Here is a 16,313-nt window from a genome sequence, read left to right as displayed (position 1 = left end):
TCAGAACCTAGCACATGGTAAGTACTTAGCATTAGTTGACTAGATGTTGTCTGGGGAGACTCAAGTGTTGGTTTGGCCCATTCACAATCTGTGTGACTTTCAGCAAGTCACTTAATCATTCTGAGTTTTAGCTCTTTCATTTAAAAATAAATCCTGCCAATTCCAACTCACACAGTTAGGAATTAAAAATGAGACAACTGTGGAAGTGCTGAACAAAATGCCAGGTGGCAGAGGTGGTAGGAAGGGTGTTCAGCTCCAAGCAAAGACATATTTGTCTTAGTCTGCTCATGCTGCCATAACAAAATGCTACGGACTAGGTGGCTTAAACAACAGAAATTTATTTTCTCATAGTTTTGGAGGATGGAAGTCTGAGATTAGTGTGCCAGCATGGTTGGGTTCCAGTGAGGGCTCTCTTCCTGGCTTGCAGACGGCTGCCTTCTCATTATATACACACTCTGGTGATGGTGATGGGGAGATCTCTCTTTTCCTTCTTCATATAAGGCTACAATCCTTATGAACTCAATTTTAATTACCTCCTAAAGACCCTATCTCCAGATGCACATTGGGAGTTAGGGCTTCAACATATGAATGCAGGGGCTGGGAGCGCAATTCAGTCCATAGTAATATTAAAGGAGATTCAACAGCACATAGAACCCTTCAGTCCTGCCCCCCCCACCCCCGCTCCCCCACCCCCCCGCTTGCACATCTGGCACCTGAGTCCATGCACCCTCTTGTCTTGTTCTCTGGACAACAGATTGTCTTTCTGGTCCTGGGTCAACATTTATTCTTTTATAACTCCTTTGTCTTCTGGGCTTGGGTTTTGATGCCTACGCTTGGAGTGTGTAGTAGTTGAAGCTATCTTACAGGCTAAGATGTAAAAAGGAAGTCATCAGGCGTTTTGATGCCAAACTGAGCCAAGGATATAGGAGTGGCCCTGGAAAAACAAATGAATTTCTTCCCCGATTCAGAGGTGACTGGAAAGAGGTTGTCTGTTTTACTAGTATATCTGGAGAAATAACCAGTAAGGTCTTGGGAAAGTATTTTGCAGCTACAGTATATAAATCATGACTTGTATACCAGTCCCAGTAACTAAAGCATTTATGTGGCATATCCTATAGCTTACGAAGAATACTTCATATTATCTCATCGTCACAGTAACCATTTCTCAGACGAGGAAATTTAGGCCTAAATGGCCCAGCAAGTCTCATGCCTAGGTCCTCTGACTGTACATCCCCTAACTCTTTCGATCATACCAAAGTAACCCCACCATACCACTTCAAAGAAATCACAGGGCTTTAAGAATCAACGAAGCTAACTCTTTATGCTCCTCCACTCTGACCATGGATAGCTGGAAACTTATTTGCCCCATATGAATCCTTTCTTCTGCTTTGGAATTTTATCCAACTTGAAGTAAAAAATATGTTTGGAATGAGGTAACATTCTTAGAGAAAAAGACTTTACAAATGCAGAGTATTAATTATTTTATTAGGTTCCTTTGATTTGGGGCCAAATTTCAAGGGACCCTGAACACTTTTAAGTGTATTTCCTTGGGATGCCCTGCCCACCCGGGACAACTGAATAACGGAGGCACTGCTGTATCTGGTTTTAATCATATCCCTTCATAAATGTTAATTTAGTTCAGAACCTTTTATGTGCCAGGGGCTCTGCCCTGCAGGTACTCACCTTCCAAGGAGTCAGGGGTAGACTCTGCCCCTGAAGAGGGATGGTGGAAGTGAAACTCTCTAGTCTGCCCCTTTCTTTCCTCCACCCCTCCCTCCCCCCATTTGGTCGGTCAAAGTCTCAGTACTGACCCAATCACCCTGGAAGCTGAGACACTCTTTTGGGGACCCGCAACACTCCCTGCACACCACACCAGCAAACCAAAGCGCGAGGGTTACGCACAGTGGAAATCTTCCTCTGGGAAGGGAGGGGTGGGGGCGTCAATCCCACCGAGGAGCTACAAGGACTTTCACAGCGTGCAGTGCACTTTGGGAGGGGCTCCCTGGAACGCACGACCCCGGCGCCCGAGGGCGATTCCCCCTCCAGCCCAGTGCCCCCTCGGCCCACACTTCACGGTTTTTCCCGGCCCCCGGCCGTCGGGCAGGAGAGAGCTTTATTTTTCCGGCCCCCCCTTCCACGGGGCTGCGCAGGTCGGAGACCCTCCGCCAAGGCCTCCACCCATTGCCGGAGGAAGGGTGGGGAGATTCGGCGAGGATTTCGAGGGGCGGGAGGTCAGGCGGGGCCAGAGGAGGCTCCGAGGAGACAACGCGGTCAGCGCGGTGCTCCCGCAGGCTCAGTCGCCGCGGAGCTTCCTCCCCTGCTCCCCCCTTTCCAGTAGGTCAGGCGGCGGGGAGAGGAGGTTTCCTGCGCCGGCTCCCGCGGCGCCTGAAGCCGGGCCCCTCGGCGGCCCCGCCCGAGAGCTGGCCAGGCCGGGGCCGGGGCGTCTGCGAGAGCCCGGGCCTAGCGCGCGGCGCCGCTGGTCGGAGGGAAGGGGCCGGCCGAGCGGCGTTAGGCGTTGCGCCCCGCCTCCTCCTCCCCTCTCCTCCTCCCCTCCTCCTCCCTCCCCTCCCCTCCCTCCTCCTCCCCTCCCCTCCCCTCCTCCTCCCTCCCCTCCCCTCCTCCTCCTCCCTCCCCTCCCCTCCTCCTCCCCCCTCCCCTCCCCTCCTCCTCCCTCCCCTCCCCTCCCTCCCCTCCTCCTCCCTTCCCTCCCCCCTTCCCTCCCACCGTGCGCCGCGGCCGCTGTTGCCAAGGTTACGGGGGGTCGCCCAGGTGGGAGGGAGTCTACTTGGGCGCTGGCCGGCGGACCTGCGCAGCGGGCGGGGCGGGGCGGGGCGGGGAGGGCCTGGGGCGGGCGGCGGGGGCGGGAGTCGCTGCCTGGTCGCCATGGGAACGGCGCAGCTATTTCCAACCCGCGGGTGGTGCCAGTGGCGCGGTGCCAGGGTGCGAGGGTATTGCAGGACAGCGGCAATCTGCTGCGGCCCGGGACTTGACAATGCGCCCCTTCTGTAGCGCGGGGCCCGCCCTCGCGCGTCGCGCTTCCTCCCCGGCGCTCCCGGCTGCACGTGCTGACCCCGCCGCCGCCCTTGCCAGACAAAGCGGGACCCTCCTGGGAGAATTTCCTTGGCGCCCCCCTTCACTCGATGGACCCTTTGATTTCCTCCCACTCTCGTCTTCATCCCTCACTCGTCCCACCCCTCACAGCTGCCTCCTGGAGTGCCTTCTCTTTTGTGCTCACCAGCTCAAGTTTGGCCCTCACTTCAGAGCTTTGCCTTAAAAAAAACTCCATTTGACCTTGCCCCTCCCGCACTCTGTCATCTCCTTTGCTAACTTAATGCTTTTGTTATGAGGGCGACTGCTCTGTCTTACCTTTTCTGTTGTCCGCTGGCTCCCCTACCTAACACAGTTTACTTTCTGTCCTCAGCCTTTTCAAGACTTCCAGAAACCCTCTTGACATCTCTGCTTCTTTCCCAGTTTCCTTTCTGCCTCTTTCTCTCAAGAGGACTGTGGACAGTGGAAGGGAGATTGCAAATGGCTACCCAGATTAAGCCCCCTTTGTATCTCGCTGACACCACCCTTTTTTCTGCGACCTGAAATCGCATTACTTGGGTACCATGGGTGATGCTCTGGTGGGAGTGTGGGAGTTCTGCTGCTGCCGCCGCAATTACCTGTCTCTTTGATTGTAAGCTTAAGTAAAGGAAACTTCTGGGAACTGGCCAAAGACCCTTGAAATGCAACTTGAGGAGTAAACGTCTCTGCTTGGTCACTCTCTGCTTCAGGTCATACATCAACTGCCTCTTCCCACCTCTAGACTCCCTTCACCCCGTCCCCGCCCCCGCCCCCCTCAACATAGCATTGTTCATCCTTTTGGCACCAGCCCTAGAAGAGGAAAGGGCAGGTCCTCCTCCCCAGGAAGGAAGGTGGGGCAGAGTAGCTCCTGCAGGAAGGGAAGGAAAAAGGAGGGAAGGAAGGAAGTGGCCAACAGAAGAAGGTGGAATCCGGTGGGAGGGCTTTGCATTGTTTTAACTCCTTTCCTTTTTAGCTCTGCAAACTCAAGCCCAAGGTCATCCCAGAATCAAGGTTCTGCTGCCATCTCCCAGAACCCTAGCTGGGACTGCCTGCCTGAACCTGAAGGGGACCATCAGAAGCTTTGGGGAGCATATTAAAGGCAGGTGGGCAGAGTTCAATGTATGCTGCAGATTCTAAGCACTTACATTTTTTGTGTATCCATCTCCTTTTGTTTCTTTTCTGTCCAACAAAGTCAGCTTTTATTTTGCTTTTTGTACCATAAAAAGTCCCAGGGTAGAACTATGCCTCAGGTGAGAAAAACGTATCTAACATTTTCTGAGGATCTTCTACCTGGGAATCTGCTCTTATAGTCTGTAATACTTCACGTTTACTATACCTGGGGCTTTATAGTTTATAAAGGTCTGCCACTTAACTCTACCTCATCTCAACCATTATTATTACCCCTACTTGGTCCCTTTCACCCACTAACTTTATAACTCAGCCTTTCAGGGAATAAATATGCATCAGTATTGCTCCCTAATATCCCCTCCTCTCTTTATCTGGCCAAGGCCCAAATTGCAGGCCCCAGGAACACAGGTAAGGAAGAGCCTTGGTCCATTTTAGGCCTGTGGTCCAGGAACAGTTATAAACTAAAAGAGGTTTGTCATGTGACTCTTATTTGCATAGCGTATCTTTGCATCTCCATTCGCTTAACATCCAGATGCCTAGAAAACTTCCAGCTTTTGGCTCTACAGGCATCTTGTTCTTTGAAAGCCTCAGAGTGAAAACAATTGATTTGTGTTTTGGAAGAGCTTGTGTGAAACCTAATCCAAAGCTATCCTGCTGTTTTCTTCCCATCTTCTGGATTAGTTAACAGTGTCCTGCACACTGCAGAAGGCAGAGGGAGTAGGGTTTTGTTTTTCTCAGTCTGAGAAAGCCCGTCCTCGCTCTCTCTGTTAAGCATATCCTTCTGAGGGGAAAGTGTTATCGATAACATTTAGATGGCCTGGGATGGGGCTGAGGGTCAGGAACAGAGCCTAACAACCTAGGATCCATTTGCGTTTCTTCTGGTTTTAAGTTGCTGTCTCCTTGGCGGAGGAAGCTATGAAGAGGGGTGGCGGCCTGGCTATATGGAGTTGGGACACGTATGGGCAGAGCCATGGGTCTTGGCTTCCTTTTCTTCTGTCTTACCGTGCTCTAGAGAGAATTTGCTACCGCCTTCAATTAGCAAACCAATCTGCAAGCCAATCTGCCCTGGGCACTGCCTCAGGGAACTTACACTCTTGCAGAAAACACAAGCTCTGCAAACAGTTCATGTGTGGAGGGGTGTGGGACTCAGCAGTGGGGAGGGGAGATTTCTGGTAAATAGTAGAAAAGATTTTTCTCATAACTAGAGATCTCAACTATGACAGGGGCTGGGCTGCCTTACGTATTCATGGTCATGGAGATGGTCAAGGAGTCTAGGCTAGATGTCCACCTGTCAGAAATCCTGCAGTACATATTCCTGTGCTGGGTGGAGGGTGAACGGATGACCCCTATGGGTCCCTTCTAACTCCAAGAGCCTGCCATTTTGAAATATATTAATGATCCTAGGCAGCGTTCAATGAATGACTCAAACTTTATAGGGATTCCATTCATCGATTATTTATTGAGTGTGTACTTTGTGCTGCTGCTCTGCTAGATGCCGTGGGTGATTCAGAGATGTGAATGGTGGGGTTTAAGATCTTTGCAAAGGCCACTAACACTCAGAGCAAACTGAGGCAGGAAGGGTTCCAGGCCAGAGTGAGAGGTCCTGTCCCCCATTACTTCTTCTTCTTTTTTTTTTTTTTTTTTTGGCGGTACGCGGGCCTCTCACTGTTGTGGCCTCTCCCGTTGCAGAGCTCCGGACGCGCAGGCTCAGCGGCCATGGCTCACGGGCCCAGCCGCTCCGCGGCATGTGGGATCTTCCCGGACCGGGGCAGGAACCCGTGTCCCCTGCATCGGCAGGCGGACTCTCAACCACTGCGCCACCAGGGAAGCCCCCCCCATTACTTCTTAATCAAAGCCCAGAGGACAGCATCCTCTTACACCATTGCCTTGTGATTTGTTTCTTCCTGAGATGCTGGATGGAAAGATTTCCAGGGCTTTTGATCTGGAGGAGAGGGGCAGAAAAGAGAACCTGTCTTAATCCAGAGAGAAGTGCCAAGGGAGTGAGGCCATGTCTGGAAGGGTGAAGGCTGGGTGAAGACAGACAACACCCCCTGCCCCCCAATCAGGATATGCTGGGATGGGGACAGGAATGAGAACTGGGAAGAAAATGAGGTGGAAACGAATGGGCCCCCGTAGGAGGAGGTAATGAGGTGAATCAGAAAAATCTGTCACTGAGATCCAAGAAGAGACTGGGAGGTTTCATCTCTCTCGGTCTTTTTAAAAGATGAGATGTGTCAGTGAGAGGGCCTGGATTTATGAAGACATCTGTTTCCTTGGCTCCTTCCAGAAGCCTGGGGATGGAGCAGGTGGGGGCTTGCTATGGCTGCTGGGAAAGGTGATGATATCCCAGCACTTGGGCAGCCTGAAACCAGCTCTAGGGGTCCATCTCTCTTTTCCCTTCCTTCGCAAGAGGAGTCCTGCTAAGCCCCAAGAGCTCCTTCCCTGGCCGGTGCTCAGCACCCCATCCTCCCTCTCCCTAGGCAGCCTCCTCAGGAGGAGTCCAGGCACCTGTAAGCCAGGGAGAGTGGTGGGGTGGTGGTGGAGGGGACCACTGCAGGAGGGTGAATGTCTGGGGAAAGGGAAGCGTCCCTCGCAAAGATTCTGATTTGCTTCTCTATTCAGGGGAGCAACTGGGAGTCAGTTTAATTAGAGTCCTTGGCATCCTTGGGGATGGAAGCCTCTGCTTTGTTGGTTTACATTTGTGCGTGTCCTAAGTAGCCTCCCTCCACCACTGCCCTGGATACTCTCAGAATCTTATGCCCAGAATGTCCTTTAGGGGGTCATGTCTTATAGCTCCAGAAGCACCTGGGTGTGTGATTACAAGGGTCTTTCCTGGGGGAAGGGGGGCAGTCTCATGCCCTTAACCACGACTCCTACTAGCCTGCAGCTTCTGTTGGAATATTGGTCTACTTTGAAGCACAAGCTTCAGTTCTCACTGAAATGCCAGTGATGCCTCTGTGGGAATGATGTCGCCCTGGATCACCACCTGCTGCAAAGAGCAGCCTGGCAAGCACAGGAGGGCCACCCAGCACAGACCAGGAACTTGCAGGAATGGGATCCAGGACCAGGGAATTTTGCTGGGGGTAGGGACAAGTCAAGGGAGAAAAAAAAAAAATCCCCAAAACCAGTGCTAGGGTTAGGAACTGTTTTTGAGGTCTTCACTCCATCCCTGTGAGTGGAAGGACTCTGAAGTTGACCCCAGGTCCTGGCTGCAGGCTCAAGGTGTTCAACCACCTCTGAACTCCAGGTGGACCCTCGACGGTGGCCTAGGTCATTTCAGAACCTCACTGGATAGGAGGATGCTGGCATGGAATTTCATTCCGCTCTGAATTTGAGAACAGGAAGGGTGCTGCTGGGAGTTTTGCTCTCGTCTGCATGCAGATCATCACAGTGTTCTTTGCTTTGAAGAATGAACGGAAACCAGGGGCTCAGTTTGACAAGGACTCTGCAGGGAAATTGCTGGATGCCGTTGTGGGCTGCAGGAAGCTCTTCTCCTGCCCAGATGATGGATGGGATGGGCCTCTGCAAAAGAGGCAGCCAGATGCTGGTTGCTTTTCTGGTTTTAGCCTTTGGTGGTGGGGTTCTGCTGGAAAGCCCTGGTAAGTATTTCATGCAAACCAAAGGAGGGCCAGAGACACCACGCCTGAGCTCAAAGTCCTCGATGTCACAGACCTCTGGACGGCAGCCCTTGGATTTCTGCCTGCAATGGGCAAGGCTGAGGAGGGGAGGGGCTGAGTTGGCAGCTGAAAGAGATAGGGTAGAGGATGGACTCTTCAGCTCCAGAGGAACTGACCTTGAGGCTGCTGCACTGGACAGAGTGACCAAGAGAGAGCCCTCTGCCACCGTGCCTCTTCAAGTGTTGAGAGCTGAGTTGTTGACATGTAACCCAGGCAATGCAGATCAGCCATCCTCGGGTTCTCCAAGGTCACTGGGGTCTATTTCTGTGTTGACTGATTGGTTTTATCTCCCTTTTTGGCTGAGATGTTCGAGAGCTAATTGGGCTTAGAGGACTAAAAGAAGTTTTCCTTCACTTTCAGAATTAAATCCAAATGCTTCAGTATTAGGTACTCAGGTCTTTGTGGTTCACCCCCTGCCTATCTTTTCTGTCTCATCTTTTGACACTATCCTGCATATATAGCACCATCTAGTCACACTGAATTATTTGCAGAGCATGTCATCCTCTCATTCCTCTCTGTCTTTGCCCATGCTGTTCCCTCCCCCTGGAGCACACCCTTCCCTTCCCCAACTCCAGAGATGCCTGGCCTTCCAAAGAACTTGCATCTCATCTTTTTCCGGAGAGCCTTTCCTGATGCCCCCCACCCCTTCTCAGTCTGGAGTAAGATGCCCCTTCTGTGTGCTCCAGAGGGTGTGCATAACCCTAACCCTAACCCTAATCACAGCAGTTACCACATTAGATTGTGGTGCTTTGCTCCTGTGTCTCAGTGACAAGAAAACAGTTTCTTCTGGGGTTTCCCAGTGCTCAGCACAGTGCCTGATATACAATCAGCACTTGTGTATTTGTTCAGTGGCTAATTGCCTGTGTCCCCTGTGCCCCCTCCCTCCCCCCACTAGAATTTAAGCTCCGTAAGAGCAAGGATTTTGCTTTCCTTGTTCACTGTTAAGCCCCTGTGTCTAGCACACAGTAGACCTGAGATAAATATTTGTTGAATGAATGGATTGGAGTCAGAGACTGTGATTCACATTTTGGCTCTTCCCCTGAGTGCCCTGGAGATCGCGTGTAAGTTACTCAGTGTATCTAGGGTGGTGTGGTGGGATGTGCGGTGGACCAGAGCATTGCCCTTAGGCACCACTTCAAGCCTTCAGTGCCTGGGACCTTATTCCAGCCTTTGCTGCTGTGGCCAGTTCTGTGCAGAATTCCCAGGCTTATGCATATGCAGCTCAGAAATACAGAGGAATTAATACTCTGTGGGACAACTTGGCCAATGGGGAACCATAGCCAGTGGATAAATGAGTTCCCCCTTTCTTCCGGTGGATGATTTTTTTTTAACAATTGTTGTTGGAGTATAGCTGATTTACGATGTTGTGTTAGTTTCAGGTGTACAGCAAAGTGAATCAGTTATACATATACATATATATATATATATATATATGTATATCCACTCTTTTTTAGATTCTTTTCCCACATAGGTCATTACAGAGTAATGCGTAGAGTCCCCTGTGCTATACAGTAGGTCCTTATTAGTTACCTCGTTTATGTATGTGTGTATATATCAATCCCAATATCCCAATTTATCCCTCCCCCCTTTCCCCCCTGGCAACCATAAGTCTGTTCTCTACACTGGTGGATGATTTTGAGATACATTTCCAAGTGTCCTTAGATGGTCCCATAGGACTGGTCAACCAGTTGACCCTTATGGATGGCTTCACAGTGTACTGTCTGTATTGGCTCTCTCTCCTGCCCTGTTTCTGCCTCCTTGGATCACGTTCTCGAATACACTACTCATGTATAATCACGCTCTGCTTTTGGGGAGCCCAGGTGAAGACAGGTTCCACTCCTTGCTCTGCTACTTACTAACTTTGTCTTTGGGTCGAACCACTTAACCTCTCTGCTTCTGTTGCCACAGCTGAAGATGGGTGTCGTGATGTCACCCGAGGTTTGTCATATTGGATAATGTAATATGTGCGAGAGTGTCTCCTTCAGTCCCTGCATATGTTAGGCACTCACTACAGGTCCCTTTCTTGTCCTCCTGCCTGTGTTTGTAAAAAGGCCTCTTTGTGAAGAAATGTGGCTAAGCGTGATCCCTGCTCCAGTGGGAGCAAAGGGTGATGAGACCGGATGACTCAGGCATTTGGCAACGGGATCATTCTTCTCTGGAGCATTCTGTAAACATTGGTCAATGGAGTCTTGCAACATTCCTGACAGGTGCGAGGTGGGAAGAGGCCAGGGTGTGGAGGCAGGGAGGGGCCCAGCGTGTTGCTCACAGGGCCAGAGGTGGTACAGCTGAGACACTCCTCCGGCACAAGCGGGAGGCCCCATGTGCAGGGTAGTGACTTCTCAAGTTCTCTTTCTGTTCCCCATTTGCCTTCCTATCGACCCTCTCGCCCTCTCCCGGATGACATCCCTCTGCTGCAGAGAAGAATCCCAGTATTTTTGATCCTTCCTCTCTGCCCCCCATCCCATGTTTTCCCTCCAAAAGAGCTTGAGTCCCAAAGCAATGAAAACTTATTTCTGGCCCTACCATAGGTGATGGGAGTCAGTTTGGGAGACCGGAAATCTGCTTGGCTGCCCCTTAAATTATACAATATATGCCCTTCCGGCCTACAGGTGAGGCAGGTCCTGGGCACAGTAAGCCCATTGGCTACTGGGAAGCTCGTTGGGAAATGACTCAGGAGGACTGGGTCAGCCTTCTTGGCATTTAGTCGTTACCTTTTTGAGCCACAAGTCCTCTGCTTCCCATCCTCCCTGGCGCTCTTGTGCTCCGAGCAGCCGTGCGCACTGATGTGCAGAGAGATTGTCTCCCTCATCCCAGGCCTCCTGGCCCTAAGGGACCATGCGGGAGGGAGGCTGGGCCAGGGTGAGTGTCTGGATGCCACCCCACCACAGAGGGGGCCCCTTCCCCCAGAGCCACACCCCACCGCCTCCCAGGGGACTGGATTCCGGCTCTTCCGGAAATCTGGCACACATGCGGCCCCCTGGAGGAGCCCAGGACAGGGAGGACCAGTTGCCAGCAGAAGACAGGGGTAACTGGGGCTGCCCTGCCCCTGCCTTCTGCCTGTCCCGGACATTTGGAGCCCACTCCCACCTGGCCAGTGAGTCCTGCCCTCTGAGCTGCTTACTGCGCCCAGCCTGTGCCCGGAGAGACCAGTGGCTCAGCTTCCTCTGCCTCCCCCTTTCGCCGCCTCCCCCCACCTATGAGTCACCAGGGAGCCAAAGCTCAGGGAACTTTCTCTGGAGGGAAGCCACTGAGAATGGAGAGGAGAGGGAGAGTAGTAACAGAGAGAGAATTGGCAATTAAGTTGCCAGGGCCTTTCACCCCTAGGCTCCCGATTCCTGAACTGCTATACTAATCCTGGCATGAGCATCTATATCGTCACACCTGTGCACACCACTTGTATGTGCAAACTTCCAATGTAGGTAGCTGGTCCTCTGTCTAACTCCTTCCCAGCCCCAACCCTCCTTCCTTTCCGTGTTCTCCAATCCTCTCCATACTCCAGACCCTTGTACCTGACCAGATTGTATGGGTCATGGCCTTTTTTTTTTTTTTTTTAATTTATTTCTTTTTTTTCGGCTGCGTTGGGTCTTTGTTGCTGTGCGCGGCTTTCTCTAGTTGCGGCGAGCAGGGGCTACTCTTCGTTGCGGTGCGCAGGCTTCTCATTGTGGTAGCTTCTCTTGTAGAGCATGGGCTCTAGGCACACGGGCTCAGTAGTTGTGGCTCGCGGGCTCTAGAGCGCAGGCTCAGTAGTTGTGGCGCACGGGCTTAGTTGCTCCGCGGCATGTGGGATCTTCCCGGACCAGGGCTCGAACCTGTGTCCCCTGCATTGGCAGGCAGATTCTTTACCACTGTGCCACCAGGGAAGCCCAGTCATGGCCTTTTTCACGGGAGTTCTCAAAGTGTGGACCGACAGCATTGGCCTTGCTTGGGAACTTGAAATGCAAATTCCCAGGCTCACCCCAGACCTACTGAATAAGGAACTGAATAAAGGATGGAGCTCAGCAATCTGAATTTATCACCGCCCAAGAGATTCTGAGGTTTGAGAACCACTGATCACAATGGTGATCACAATGTCTGCGATAGTCCAAGCAGAGAAACACTTGTCCAGAGCCAGGAGGCCAAGGCAGGCAGCTGCTAACTTCTCTCACAAGCCAGGCTTCCTGGTGAACACCCTACAGCCCTCAGAAAGTACTGGAGGCCCCCACCCACTGACAACAACCCCAGAGGCATCCAGGGATGCTGAGCAGCCACTTCTCCCTGACAGCTCTCCCGCTGGGAGTGGAAACCAACAGAGAAGGAGAAGCGCTCTTCCCCCAAGGGCCTGAGGAAGCTGGGAGAGGGGCCGTGAAAGGAGCAAGGGGAGGTGGCTTCTCCTCGAGGATGACGTTCAGAGGACAGTGACTTGAGTGAGGCAGCATGTGAGCTCAGAATTAAAATACTGTGGCAGTTCTGACTGTCTCTGGAAGGGGCACCTGTGATAGTAGCGTTTGGCAAGTTTGGTTAGTTGGGTGGCAATGCCTGATTTATGGAGGCGGAGAGTATAGTGGAAGGAGCACTGGATGAAGAGACTGGAAACATGAACCCTTCTTCCCACTTTAGATACATCCTTGTTGTAACTTAGGGTAACTCTTTCTGGCCTCAGTTTCCCAACCTAGACAGCAAGAGTAATATTATCAACTTTCATTTACCTGAAAACAATGCTTTGAGGAAAGGCTAAGAAAGACCCTTGTAAAATTTTTTTTGGAAAAAGTTCAGAGTGTTTAGTATCAAATCCCACAATGCTAGGTTTAAAAAAATCTCTATTTCTGTGATCTGAACCCAAAGTACAAGCAGAATCAAGGGGTAGTTTGGTGTGCTGGAAAGAATAATTGTCAGGAAGCTTGGGCTCCAGTTTCAATTTTGCCATTAACCAGCGGTGTGATTGTGGGTCAGTCACTTTCTCTCTCTGGGCCTCAGTTTCCCCATCTGTAAAATGGGGATATTAGATTAGCTTATATCTAATGTCATGCCAAAATTTAACAGTCTAAGAGTCCATGACTTTGACTAGTTAGTCCCCATGGTCTGGATTCCCAGGTGGGCACCATGAGGTTCTGGCCTTTGCCTCATGGAGGGAGAAAAACCAAAGAAAAGAGGTGGGCCACATCAGGATGTCATTGCTAGAGCCAGGATTTTGGACCCAGGGCATGGAGGAAGGCAGAGTGGAAAGCTTTCTGGAAGGGTGACATGTCACTCTCAGAGAGACAATTTGGTGAAAGCCTGGGTGTTTTCTTTTCACCCATGAAGCCTAAGTCGGCAGCTCATAAACAAGGCTTCCTGACACGGGGAGGAATTTTCTTTTACTCTTCCTTACCACAGTTGACAAAGTTGAGACATGGAGACCAGAAGGCGGAAGGGTGGGGGGTAGGGGGTGGAGCTTAGCGTCCTCAGCTCTACAGCTGTTCCTCATCTTCAGCCTGGCCTTGAGCGGGCCACTCAGAAAAGAGGGCAGAGAGCAGGCCACTGGCTTCAGGAAAGAAAAAGAGAGCCCAGCAACCCCTTCGCAAGACCAGCGCCCCTGCAACCCAGACATCACCTCTGGTTCTCTTGGCCATGGATGCTCCCTGCCCTGACCCAGGCCAAGGGGATGTGCCCTGAGCCTCACTTCCAACCTTCCTCCTTCTTCTCTGGGGGCCACTCACAACTTTGGGGAGCAGCGTAAGTGGCAGGACTGGTGTCAGAGCGCCCTGGGGCTCTCTGAGGCTACAGCTTCTACTCCTGGGAGGAGCCTGAGGCTGTTTCTACTCCCTTAGTCAGCACTAGGCGGGAAGGGTGAGGGCCTGGGAAAGGCCAGTGGCGTGAGCTTCTGTGGCAATTGCTCCTCAGTAAACACAGTAATAGCAGGTTTGGGATTATGGTCGTCACCCCTGATAGTTATCAGCCGCAGCGCATTTCCTCCTGTCCGGCCACACCAAGCTCAGCACAGCATCCGGGGCTGTGGAGGAAGCTCTGGATTTCCCAGATCGCGTCCTACGGTTGCTAGGCAACTGGGAGTCTGGGCTGGAACAGGGGGGAATCTCATTTAGGAAAGTCTCCCCAGGCCTCCTGAATCTCTGAAATCTAAATCAGTTGTTCTCCAAGTGGAGACCTTGGATGATTGACTGCTCACCTGGCGGCGGGGAGGACGTCAGAGGCTGTCACTGAATAAGAGACCCAGCCAACCCCGGGGGTAACATGGGGGAAGGGAGGCTGGTCTGGGAGCCACCCTTCTGCTGAAATGCCATAGCTGCTGTGCCGGGCATGGGGCTGAGTCCACGTGTGCTACTGCTGTAGCTAGTTGGGATGAGACGCAGCTCTGCGGTGGCTGCCTGGTACTGGCTGGCCAGAGAGGTCTAAGAGGTGACCCAGCAGAGGAGAAGATAAAGATAGGGAGGAAGATGGGTTCGTGTCAGTCGGCTTGTTTTAGTGGCAAGTCCCCGTGGGTGTGTTAGGTAGTAAGCCCTAGCGTCTTTTGCTCCATTCCAGTGCTCCATAGACCAGAGTTGTTTGTTTGTTTGTTTTTTGTCCATGCCTCACAGCATGCGGGATCTTAGTTCCCTGACCAGGGATCGAACCCGAGCCCCTTGCAGTGGAAGCACAGAGTCTTAATCACTGGACTGCCAGGGAATTCCCTCCATAGACCAGAGTTTGAGATCATAGGGGAGGAGAAAGCTCTTGGAGTTGCCTCAGTTTCTTGCTAAAGGTGATATAATTTGGTGGCCAGCAGACTGAATTTTCTATGTTGAAGGACCTAATGCATTGTCTTTGGCATGACTTAGGAATCCACCTCCGAGACCCTCAGCATCATAGGCTGAGACAGGTGCAGAGCAGGGAAGGAGGCGAAGAAGCAGCAGGGACTATTGGCTCCGAGCCCCCGTAACTTTGACCCAGTGTGTATGACATTTTCCTGTTGAATTCTGTGGAGTGCGTTTAACTCTGCTTACCTGGAGGGAGCCCCTGGCTCAGAAGCAGAAACAAATCACAAAGGAATGAAAATTCAACAAACCTTCCTTGACCATGTGCTCAGATGGGAATGGTGCTGAGTACCAGGGGGAAATGGGGACCTGAGGGAGCCAGCTCCTTCCCCTCAAGGAGCTCACAGTCTAGCCAGGGAGGTGCCACATGCAGACTGCAACTAGAGGTGATTTTTTCTTCCTGGGAATGAAACCTCCTACAGCAGCGAGAGGTTGGGGCTTTGTCCTAAGGTGGAGGTAATAAAAACCTGTTTGTCTTCGCAGGGCAAGATGTGCCGCAGGGCCCCTGCATGTCAGTTTACCTGAGTCAGACAGGAGCACCTCCCTGTCTCTGGAATCTCGTCGGGGCAGGGAGGCTGTCAGGGCGCAAGAAGAGGCGAGGTACGTCCCTGGCATGGGAGTTGATGAGGTGGATGCACAGAGCTCCTCTCTCAGCGGCTGGTCTCCTGGCAGCCCTGAACACGGTCCTCTCCACATAGCCAGAACTGCCCTGAGGAGACCATGATGAATACCTGCAGTAAAGGTATTCAAACAAAGAAACATCTATGGTCACCACCACCTTCAGGTTCAGTGAATATTCAAGGAATTCCCACTGTGTGCCAGCTAGAGGACTTGGCGCTTTCCCATGGCTATCTTATTTAGTGAACATTCTCTCAATAATTCTAGGAAGTAGGTATCAACCCCATTTTACAGACGAGAACACAGGACCTGGGAGGCCTAAGAGCACTCACCAGACTCAGTGAACACAGTGTTGCTTACAGGTTCTATAGGACACCACCTAGATGTCCTTCAAATATTTCAAACTCATTTTATCCAAAACCCAGTTCACTATTATCGTCTCCTCCTGGGTTCCCTGCCTAAGTAAATCGCCACTGGTCTAGCTGCCTGAAATATGGAGGTTAGCCTAGATAACTTCCTTTCTCTCATCCCTAATGTCTGTATTTGTTTTTCTTACCATCTAAACATCTCTTGACTCCACTTCCTCTTTTCCATTCCTGGGTCCACTGTGCTAATCCAGGCTCTGATAATTCATCAGCCAGCTCATTACATTGGCCTCTGCCTAGAGCCATTCCCACCCTTTCCCGTCCAACCTTCTGCTGAAGTGTACCTCTCTGTAGCTTTCAGGATAAAGGCAAACCCATTATTTTGAATAAAAGGCCTTTTTGGACTGGACCTTGACCACCTGTGGTGCCACGTCTCCTCTCCAGGCCCCCAGGCCTGGGACCCGTTTGCAGTTCCCTCGTGTGCAACACGCTCCCCTGTCCACAGGTTTTCTCAAGCTGGCCTTTCTCCCCGGACTGCCCTTCGTCTCAGCCAACTCCAGTCACCGCCCCACCTCCCATTTATGTCTTCTGTCCTAACCTGACCTTCCCCCGTTTTGGTTAGCGTTTCCAGATGCCCGGGGTGGAGATGGTTGCCCCTCCCTTGTGCTACCTGTCCCCAGAATGGAGCTCGG

At 51.8% G+C, this 16,313-nt stretch overlaps 1 protein-coding gene across 1 annotated transcript in view; it reads left to right on the top strand.

Moving 5' to 3' along the window:
• Positions 1 to 2,764: 2,764 nt before the first annotated feature.
• CACNA1E (calcium voltage-gated channel subunit alpha1 E) overlaps positions 2,765 to 16,313 on the top strand; it is a 645,631-nt gene continuing 632,082 nt past the window's right edge. The window contains exons 1-3 of the mRNA XM_089910334.1: positions 2,765 to 4,169; positions 5,884 to 13,562; positions 15,122 to 15,380. The gene's annotated coding sequence lies outside the window, so the exon portion shown is untranslated. The remainder of the gene's footprint in view (positions 4,170 to 5,883; positions 13,563 to 15,121; positions 15,381 to 16,313) is intronic.

Source organism: Delphinapterus leucas, chromosome 1, assembly GCF_059928025.1.
Source record: "Delphinapterus leucas isolate spDelLeu-1000000601 "Yukka" chromosome 1, BTC_Dleu_Yukka2, whole genome shotgun sequence".
In the NCBI taxonomy this organism is placed as follows: domain Eukaryota; kingdom Metazoa; phylum Chordata; class Mammalia; order Artiodactyla; family Monodontidae; genus Delphinapterus; species Delphinapterus leucas.
The sequence above is the reverse complement of the archived record's forward strand: the minus strand, read 5'-3'. Positions and strand labels throughout refer to the sequence as shown.